The 9,755-nt window shown below is 37.0% G+C and overlaps 1 long non-coding RNA gene across 1 annotated transcript in view; it reads right to left on the bottom strand.

Moving 5' to 3' along the window:
* Window positions 1-4,578, bottom strand: part of LOC104847864 — a 14,703-nt gene extending 10,125 nt beyond the window's left edge. The window contains exon 1 of the long non-coding RNA XR_776254.2: window positions 4,303-4,578. This is a non-coding gene — a long non-coding RNA (uncharacterized LOC104847864). The remainder of the gene's footprint in view (window positions 1-4,302) is intronic.
* Between the last annotated feature and the right edge of the window lie 5,177 nt (window positions 4,579-9,755).

Genomic DNA, 9,755 nt, shown 5'->3' with positions numbered 1-9,755 from the left:
AAAAAAAAAAAAAAAAAAAAAAAAAAAAAAAAAAGGCTACACTGAAGCAAGCATAACAAAAAAGTAGGCATATGAATGCAAGATCTTGAAATGTATTATTATTTTCAAAGAGAGGAGAATACTTCTATTTTACAGTCAACGATCTGGTTTTTCTAGAATATAAAAAGGATTGTGTAAGACAAATCTTTTTTTTTGTTTGTTTGTTTTTTTTGTTTTGTACCAGGGATTGAACTCAGGTCCTTGCGCTTGCAAGGCAGGCCATCGAATCGCTGAGCTAAATCCCCAGCCCCTGGACAAATCTTTAAACATACAGAAAGTTATAGGCACGCAGAAAAAAATTTTACTTGCCTCAACTTCAGATAATGATTTGGAAAAGAAACAAGAAAATACACTCAATTTTTGATAAAATTTACTCCATTTCAATAGGTTTACTTATAATTTTAAACAGGGCAGAAAGCTCATGAAACTTTTTCTGTTATTGTACTAATGTAAAACTAGAATTTGTTTTTCTGTATTTTTAAAGACAGCTTATCTTCAACTATTTGTTTTTCACCTAACAAAAGGTAGTAAAAGTTTATTCTTTTCGGTTTTATTTGACTTGCATACATGGAAGAAATTCCATATTACCATCAGAATAGCTTTCTGTTATGTGTATTGATTTTGTCAAGCCTTCGATTATCAAGCAATGAAAATTGCAAGTTCCTCATTTCTCAAAGAGTTAAGACTTCTTTCTTATGTGTCACCTTGTTACTTAAAATATTGTATTTTATGTTACTAGGTATGGAACCATGTTTTCTTCATGCACATATGGTCCTGTCTTAAGAGGTGGTTCGAAGTTCTCGACTTGATTTTTCTTTATCACAAATGTGTATCTGATTCAGAAAAACATGGGATTTCTTTACACATAAAACTATCTTTTATGTTTTCTATGATCCCTCTAAAATTTTGTTGCTTTGCCTTATAAAAGAAGTGATGGCAAAAATAACTATTATTCTTCACGTTTTTTTAAAAAATTAGCTCAACATGATCATATGAACTGATCAGTGACCAAATAAAAGGATACATTTTATAAATAAAAGACAACCTGTGTGCATCTTTCTGAGATTGTATCCATTATAAAATATATCAGAAGACCCTGGAGATGTGTCTGTGCTCTCATTGTCCAAAATGCATAGAGCAAATTCTCATGAAGGAATTATATGCCACTCCTCAGTGTAGAAGTTTGCTGTCTTTATCTCTGACATTTTTGACTACCCAGTAACTGAACCGTCACTGTGTATTGTCACTGATAGATTTCTGTTATCTTCCAATGCTTGCCAAAGGGCTCATGGATTAAAATTATTGTCTTCAAAGAAAGCCAACCTCAGAATTTCATGGAAAGGCCTGCATTCACTACTGGTATTTCATGAGTAGCAACTTTGAAGCATAGAACAAAACTGTCCACATAACTGTCAGATGTATACGGGAACTCAGCCAGGATTTCTAGGATTTAGTACAAAAGCAGATGACTTCATAAAGCAGCCTGATGACTAAGACACAGCAGATTATGAAATAAATACATACCCAGAAATGGTGTCTTTAGTTCCAGCTACTTTAGAGGGAAAATTCAAGGCCACCCTGGGAAGTTTAGAAAGACCTTGTCTTAAAGTAAAATTTATAAAGGGTTGTAGCTCACTTGGTAGAGTACTTGCCTACCATACATAAGACCTCAGGTTGATCCTTATCACTGCAATCAATCAATAAACAAAGAACTGATGAGTAATATTTAATAATAGTTATTTGGTTAGTAACACTTTTGGTATTTATGTGTTGTCTACTTTCTGCTATGTGCAGCCTGTTCTCTTTGTGTAATGTATTTCTAACTCTTTAACCCTCAATATCAAATGAAACATTTTTTTAAAAAATAGCTTGAAACTCTCAATTTAAATAGCCAAATATTATTTAAGTGTTTAACTTTCTGCAACAGGTGGTTAATTCAGCATTCAGTGTCTGTGACAATATGTTTACTTGCAGACACAGAGCAGTATGAGATTGAAGAACTACTCAGGAGTTCACCTTTAGAATTTAATATCTTTATTGGGTCTTCACACATTTTGTTGAAATAAAGTTGCTGGCACAGGGGCAATAAGAAGCTGACTGCCTTCTCACCAGGAATCAAATTATTTAAAAATTATATATTTCACTCTAATAAAGAATTTTTACTCAATTTTGTCATATAAGGTCATATCTGGATTCATATTTGAGAAGACATTTATCAGGATATGAAATAGTCCACGATGAAAGAGCAATGCCTACCAATCTCACTGAAGAAAAAACAGAGCTGTGTTAGGGTTAAAGCCTACAGGCGATAAGTCACATCACTTGCTGGCCAGCTAGGTATCTTGACATGTTTGGTGTTTGGTGACCTTAAGTAGAAGATAATTTGCCAGAATCTAAATGTAATGAAGGTGAAGTTGGTGGACAGATTTTATTGAGGTTGGTTTCCTAGTCTTGGAATAGGAGGAAAAATAATAGAGACATTTAAATGATCAAATCCAATATTCCTTAACAAAATTACTTGGCAGAATTTAATTCTTCAGCCTTGGTAAGTCAAACAATATTGAATGTTCAAGGAAGCATTTGATTAGCTTTTGCTGAACTATGTAAACAATCAGGCCAAAACATAATGAAACTTGCTGTGTGTGTGAGTGTGAGTGTGCATGTGTGTGTGAGACAGAAAATAACATCTGGAGGTTAGTAGGTTATTTATATTCCAAAGAGAACAATGGGATTGTTAAACTAATGTATTCAAAACTTGGATATAGGGTGAAAAAATGGATTAACTAAAGGTGAGCCCTTTAATGCCACGCTGCTGTTTAACAGGCTCGACCAAATATTATTTAACTTTCTGCAACAGGTGACTGTTAATTCAGCGTTCAGTCTCTGTGACAGTATGTTTACTTGCGGATACAGAGCAGTACGAGACTGAAGAACAACTGCTCATGAGTTCACTAATGATGAGGAAGTTTGAAGGAGGAAAGAAGTTTTTATTGAGCATCATTTAAATGTCAGGAACTATACATTCCTCATTTAGTCATAAAAACAACCTTGAGTGATAGGTGTTATTATCTTCATTTTACAAGTACGAAAATTGAAGTTCAACAGGTAAAATGATTTGCCTCATTGTTTAGCTAGTAAATGGTACAGCCAGGTGTCAGATTCCAAGTGTTCTTTAAAAAACCTACGCTCTTTTTACTACATTATTCTACCCCCGTAGTAAAAACTTTTCTCTAACAACCACTGAGTTTTACCTGCCACTCCTGCAAAATGAAAATGATATCTAAATGTCACAAAAGAATATGCTAGTTAGAAAAGCAGAATTTCATGATGAGGAATGTTAAGTGTATTTTCTGTGTACAGGGAGTAAAAAGATCTATATGAGTCATCTCTTCAACCCACTAAGTGTTTAGTGGAAGATTGCTCTTCATCTTCTAGCTGGATGGCAATTAGAAGTGTGTGAGACAAAGTACCCCTTAGGAAAAACTGGCTAAAGAATAAATCATGTCAAGTGCTTTACAGACATTACTTAATACATTTTCACACATCCCTGTGAGCAACACAGCTTTACCCCAAAGCAGCCCTAATTTGTTTATGGGCATTCAAAGGTGATACAGTGTACAGTGGAAGGCCAAGATGCAGTTTGACTTACCTGGGGCCTAGAGCAGTTTGGGCCAATTCAGCTGAGAAAACTCTAAGCTAATTAACTGCCACTGTTTTTTGTTTTTTTTTTCTTGACCTGCTTAATGAAAATGTCAGCACCATTTGGGCCATGAGGCTATGAAACCAGGCAGGTCATTTAGAATTTTCCTTTCCCTTTCCAATTGCCCTGATCTGCTCTCATCAATGGTTAACATCCTTCACCTCAGAAACAATGGGAGGCATTGATAATTCACGCTCCCTAAGGGATACCAGGGCTTTTAAAAAGCAGTGAACTGTGAACTTCAGGCTAATCTAAAGTAACTATTTCATAGAAAGGAGAAGTTGTTTTTGTCTTTCAGGAAGGCTCAGGGCAAAGTAATTGTCTCACTACATTTTTTTCTCTCCTTTGATGAAAAGTGTTGGTTTCACCTGAAAAAATGTAAGGTGGGAATGGAGTGGATGAACGCTTCCATTTTCACCCTGAGCTAAAGAGTATTAAGGGTGGTAGGGCAAAGCGAAATGTCGTACAAGAGAATTCAGTATGTACTGTATTTTCTGAGCTTTAACTTTTAAACATACTTTAAAGTAAACAAGAATGAAATGAAAGAACTGCAATAATCTTACCTGAGCTTGTTCCTTCCCAGTCTTCCCAGAAAGTGATCTCAACGGCCACCAACTGGTTCTTCAGGCCGGAACCAGAAGTCACCTCATTCTCTCTTCTCTCCCACAGGCACTCAATCCACCACTGTATTTTCCCAATTTCACTTCTACATTTGCTTCCAATCTGTCCACTGTTTTCTCACATCCTTTGCTTCCACCTGTGCCCAAACTATTACACCACAGGTCACCAGTGTATGGTGAGAAGAGTTTGCCTACAAGTACAGGTATTTAGAAACACAACTGGTCTAAAAACAAATAACATAGAAGAGAAGTTAAGGAAGTAAAAAAAAAAGATGCACTTGAGATAAGAAAAGAATTTAGGTGAAAAGCACCAGAAACGTAATTTCAAGTGACTACAATTAATTTAAAGACAAACTCGACACTCGCAATTACAGTTGAATTTAGAATGTTTTTCTTATATTGAAAACTAATAGGTAATATATGAAACTTACTTTTTACAAACACCAAGCAATTATTGGGATTTTTGTATCATTTTAAGATGAAAACTTCTAGAATTAAAAAAAAATACATAAACATAAAATAATTAATAAGACTTCAGAATTTCTTGTTTTGTTTTCTTTTGGTACTGGGGACTGAACTCAGGACCTTGCACTTGCCAGGCAGGAACAGTGTTACTGAGCTAAATACCCAGCTCCTCTTGGGTTTATTTTTTCATGTTAAGTTTGTAAGTAGCTAAGTAAATATAAACTGGTTACTTGTTTTGTTTGGGGCACACCTGAGTTGATCACAGTTTCTAAAGGCTGATGTTCAAATTCATCATGATTAAAAATAAACATTTTTCAATTTTCTAGAGGAAACTGTCTTCTCATCTAGATAAGCAAAAATTCAGTTTTGAAAATATTTTCTACCATGATCCTAAAAATCCTAAGGAAAAAAAGTATCTCAATTTTCTATAGTGTTTTTCACGAAATGATCTGTAATCTGAAATTAACAAATGTTAATATTTACTAAATTGGAGACATATCCATGTGCTAAAAGATAATTTTTAAAAGAAGGTATAATTTTGACTTTCAATCAAATATAAAATGAACGTGTCAAAGCTTTTACTGAATCCATTCATTAAAGGCAACCAGTAATATATTACAACCAATTCAAAGGCAAATTTTAAAAACTACAAATATAAGGGTCAGCGGGAATGGTGAAATAAATTTGCTTAATATTGCAGTTGTAAAATTTTAAATCTGTTCAGTGTTCACAGTGCAATAATTAACTGAATCCCAAATGAGACACAATTTGCATTTTATAGAGAAGAATCATTTGCATTACTATAAATATTACGCAATTTATAACAACGTAAAACAATTCAAAACAATGAAAGGTACAGAAACCCCACAGGATTAGACAATGCCTGGTTTTCCATTGAAGACAACCATAATATTTTTGTTCACAAGTTTTCTTTACAAGTATTACAGAAAGGACTAAACCTCTTGCCTTAATACATAAAATCTGGAGGGAAGTAAATGAGGAAGAGGAAAGTAAACATAATGTCTGAATAGATTACAAAATGCATCGAAATACCACTCAGAAGACAGAACTGATAATTTCCTAATGTACATGTATGCATGAGTGATGAAGATACCTGTTCTGAACAAAGGGAGCCTGTGTTGACTATGTACTTAAACATAGAAATAAAATGCTAATGAGAAATCAGAAAAAGATTTATAGTCACATAAGGAACTAAAGGCACAAACTAATGGAAGAGGCAAGCTAGCAAATCTTTAAAGAAGATAAGTTTTAAATAAGTAGAATAAATAAAAAATAAACAGAAATAAATGTATAATAAACCAGGCAAGGCACATACCTGTAATCCCAGCACTCTAAGAGATTTAATTAAGCAGGAATATTGTAAATTCAAGTCCAACCTGGGTAACATAGTGACTTAAAACTTACTCTGTCTCAAAATAAAAATACAAATAAAAAAGGGCAGAAAAGTCTCTGGGTTCAATCCCCAGCAGTACACACACACACACACACACACGGAACAAGTAGAATAAATAAAATAGGAAATATGAGGGGGAGAATAAATAGAGTATAGGATATGGGGGAAACTATTTTTATGTGTAAAGTTCCTAGCTCATAGTTTAGTATAATTGGATAAAATAAAAGCTAAGAAAATGGAGATGATTTAGGTCATCTAACAAACACTTAAACTTGTTGAAAGGTTGGGAACTCATTTTTTTCCAATACTGACCCATCGAGTTTTGCAGGGAAGTGACAAGATGAAGTATGTCTTAGGCAAATAATCCTAGCACTGTGGGAGGCTAAGGCAGGAGGATCACAGGTTCAAAGCCAGCCTGGAAAACTTGGAGACTTCATGAAACTTTTGACTCCAAAATTTAAAAAACACTAAATAAGAAAAGGGCTGGCAGTTGAGCTCAGTGTGAAAGTCCCGGGCTCAATGTACACCCAACCCCACAAAAAGGATAGGAAGCATTTGCAAACAATGAAGAGATAAACTGGAGGCAGAAATAAGGAAGGAAAACATGAGAGAACAGGTTTCCAAGTGAATGATATTGACACAGTCATAAACACAGATGAAAACAGCCGAGTCAGGAAGGAAGGCAAAATGTTTGTTTCAAGGTAGAAGTTGAAACAATCTCATTCAGGTAGTTTCTCCTTTCCTTGCTCGTTTCTTTCAGATTACTAGGAGGCAACACAACCTGCCAAGCATCAGTAAACATTCTAAATAGTTTAGGATGCTGCAAATAAGCATGAAGCCACTAACTGGTTTTTAGCAGCCAAGAATAATCCGATTTCAGTTTAAGAAAGTTCCCTCTTCTCAGAGGGATGGGAGAGTGTAGGATTGGAGTTTTGAGCCAGACCTGAGGAAGACAAGTTGAAGGTGTTAGGGACTTGATGGCGCCATCACAGGCTGCATTTTCCTGGTGCTTCTTGGCTCTTAAAATGACCTCGTGCTCTTATCTTTAGTTTCCCTCCCACCAAGGCCACAGCAAGACAGAAAAGTTAAACCATAAAAGGCAACCTGGCCTGTGATAGGTTAAAAGTAGCTCACTCCTCATAAATAAGCAATAGTCCAGCCCAAAACCAATAAAAGGACCTTCCTTTCTTTGTTCTCTTCTTCTTCTTCCTCTCTCTCTCTCTCCCTCTCTCTCTCTCTCTCTCTCTCTCTGTCTCTCTCTGTCTCTCTCTCTCTCTCTCTCTCTCTCTGCTCTTTCTCTCTGCTCCCCTCCTTGAATAAAATCTCCAGTCGGACCTCTCGGTGTGTGTGGCCTAGTTGTTGAGCGTCGCTGTTCCCTTTCAAAAGGAGTAAGAGAAGTGGACAAGAAATCATGCCTTATCCAAGGCAAAAGCATGGAGCCAGAGAGGGGAAGAGCGATTTGAAGTTAGAGGAGTGCAAGCATGATGCAAAATCTTGAATTACTGGGTTGATGGTGAAAAAATGAAATATATGATGTTATAAAGAGATTTACAAAGAGATGTAGTATGGGGATGAAGTGATAAATAAGGACTGACAACCAGACAGGGTTGTGCATGTGTAAAGAAGGCAAATGATCCCAGGAGAGTGATACGGGCACTAAAGACCTTTTCTCATCACCAAGGAGTAACCAATAGTGGGCAGACAACAGACCTTCAGTTAATATAATTTAGAGGGACCAAGAAAGGGCCTAGAGAGGAAGAAGTAAAACATATGGATGGATATCAAATGTTAGGTAGAGTGGTCAACAGTGTCAGATGCTATAAAATGGTCCAGAGAAATAAGGAATATAAAGTGTCCTTTAGATTTAACAAAAGGCCTCGACAAAGAACAATGAAATGTGCTAAGAGAATGGAAATTGAGCAAGTGAACACTGTAAGGAAACACTATTCTTTCTAGATGTTTGTCAGAGTAGAAAGACACAGAGGTAAAAATACAGGAACGTGGAATCCAGGGATACTTTTTATTCAAACAAGAAACATAATGGTAGAAGGCAATCAGCCAGGAGACAAAGAGTTTAAAGAGGGCACAGAGTAAAGGTAATTTAAATGGGGACAACTGATGTAGACATCAACACCCCAAGACTGGGTGGGGGATGCTCAGAGCAGAGGTAAAGAGATTAACTTTAAACTAGAGGAAAGGACAAAAAAGAGGTTCATGAGCTATTTACAATATTTCAGAAAGCCTTCTGGAAATTGCAATTAAATAAAATGTCAAGTTTCTTTACTTTTGGCAGGCATGAAATCAACCCTTGGGCTTACGCTGGTTATTGAAGCTTGAGCAGAAATTCTAATTTGCTTTTGATGACATCATAGAAATGTCTAGGATATGACTGGCAGACCATATATTGTGAGCAGTTACTGGTTTTTACAATATCTGATTTAATACTGCCAGCATGTGATCAACCCAAGATCAGAAGAATGACAGCCTAAATTAAGCGACTATTCGCAAAGAGCAGCATCTAAGTGTTTGTACACTCATTTAACTTTATTGCTTATTAGCATTACATCCATGACAGTGATATATGTGATTTCATTTAAGTGACAAAATCTTTGAGGATATGAAGTCCATGGCTGAAACTATAACAAGGAGGGTTTTTGAATAAAAACAAGGGAATCACCAGACAAGATCTCTATAGTCCCTTCATATCTTACACCCTGTAATTTTGAGAAGGGCCTATAGGCACATACAGAAATAGCTAAATGACAAAGTTATAAAAACGCCTGACAACACCTCCAACTAACCAGTGCCTCATTCTAAACATCGCAGGCCATGTGGATAACTATCTCAACCACAAGCACACTGTAAATAACCATTCCCATCTGACAGATAACACCAGAAGGAAGCAATATACTTCCTTGGGATTAAAAAAAAAAAAAATTACAAAGGAGTAAAGGCGTGCTTGTTTTATTGACAATTGCAAAGCATTTACCAATTTTAGAGGCAGGGATGATTGTCTTAAGCACACGTTTCCTTTGGCCTGTGATCCTAGCCAACCTTGGTGTCAATATAAATGAGAATTAAGGTCTCTATCACCCACACCTACACTAAGTTCAGCTCATCCTGTACTTTCCACCAGTAGGTCGGTGCATCTACGCCCCCTGGAACTGGGCAAACAGGACATTAAAGGGGGACGGGGACTTTCAAGAGAAAGGGCCACACAGCGAGTTGAACCCTTCCTCGTGGACTGGGTGCTACTCCCACCTGCAATAGCAGCACCTGGCTGGCACCACCTGGGCGCAGCCACACTGGCCAGGAAGGTGCAGAGAGCCTCACTCGGATCCCCCAGGACGCTGGGCGGGTGCAGGGAAGTCCAGAAAAGGGTGTGACTGGGAAGGAGGGACGGGTCCTTGTGTGCCCTGCTCCCGGAACTGTAGTTCCATTGTCCCAACTTGGGCTCAGGTAGCGGCCAGGCCATCCGGAGTCAGCCCAGGGCTCGCCCGGCCCCGCTCCGCGTCCC

The sequence above is a fragment of the Fukomys damarensis genome, unplaced genomic scaffold, assembly GCF_012274545.1.
Source record: "Fukomys damarensis isolate Sample0158 unplaced genomic scaffold, DMR_v1.0_HiC HiC_scaffold_4, whole genome shotgun sequence".
Lineage (NCBI taxonomy): Eukaryota > Metazoa > Chordata > Mammalia > Rodentia > Bathyergidae > Fukomys > Fukomys damarensis.
The sequence above is the reverse complement of the archived record's forward strand: the minus strand, read 5'-3'. Positions and strand labels throughout refer to the sequence as shown.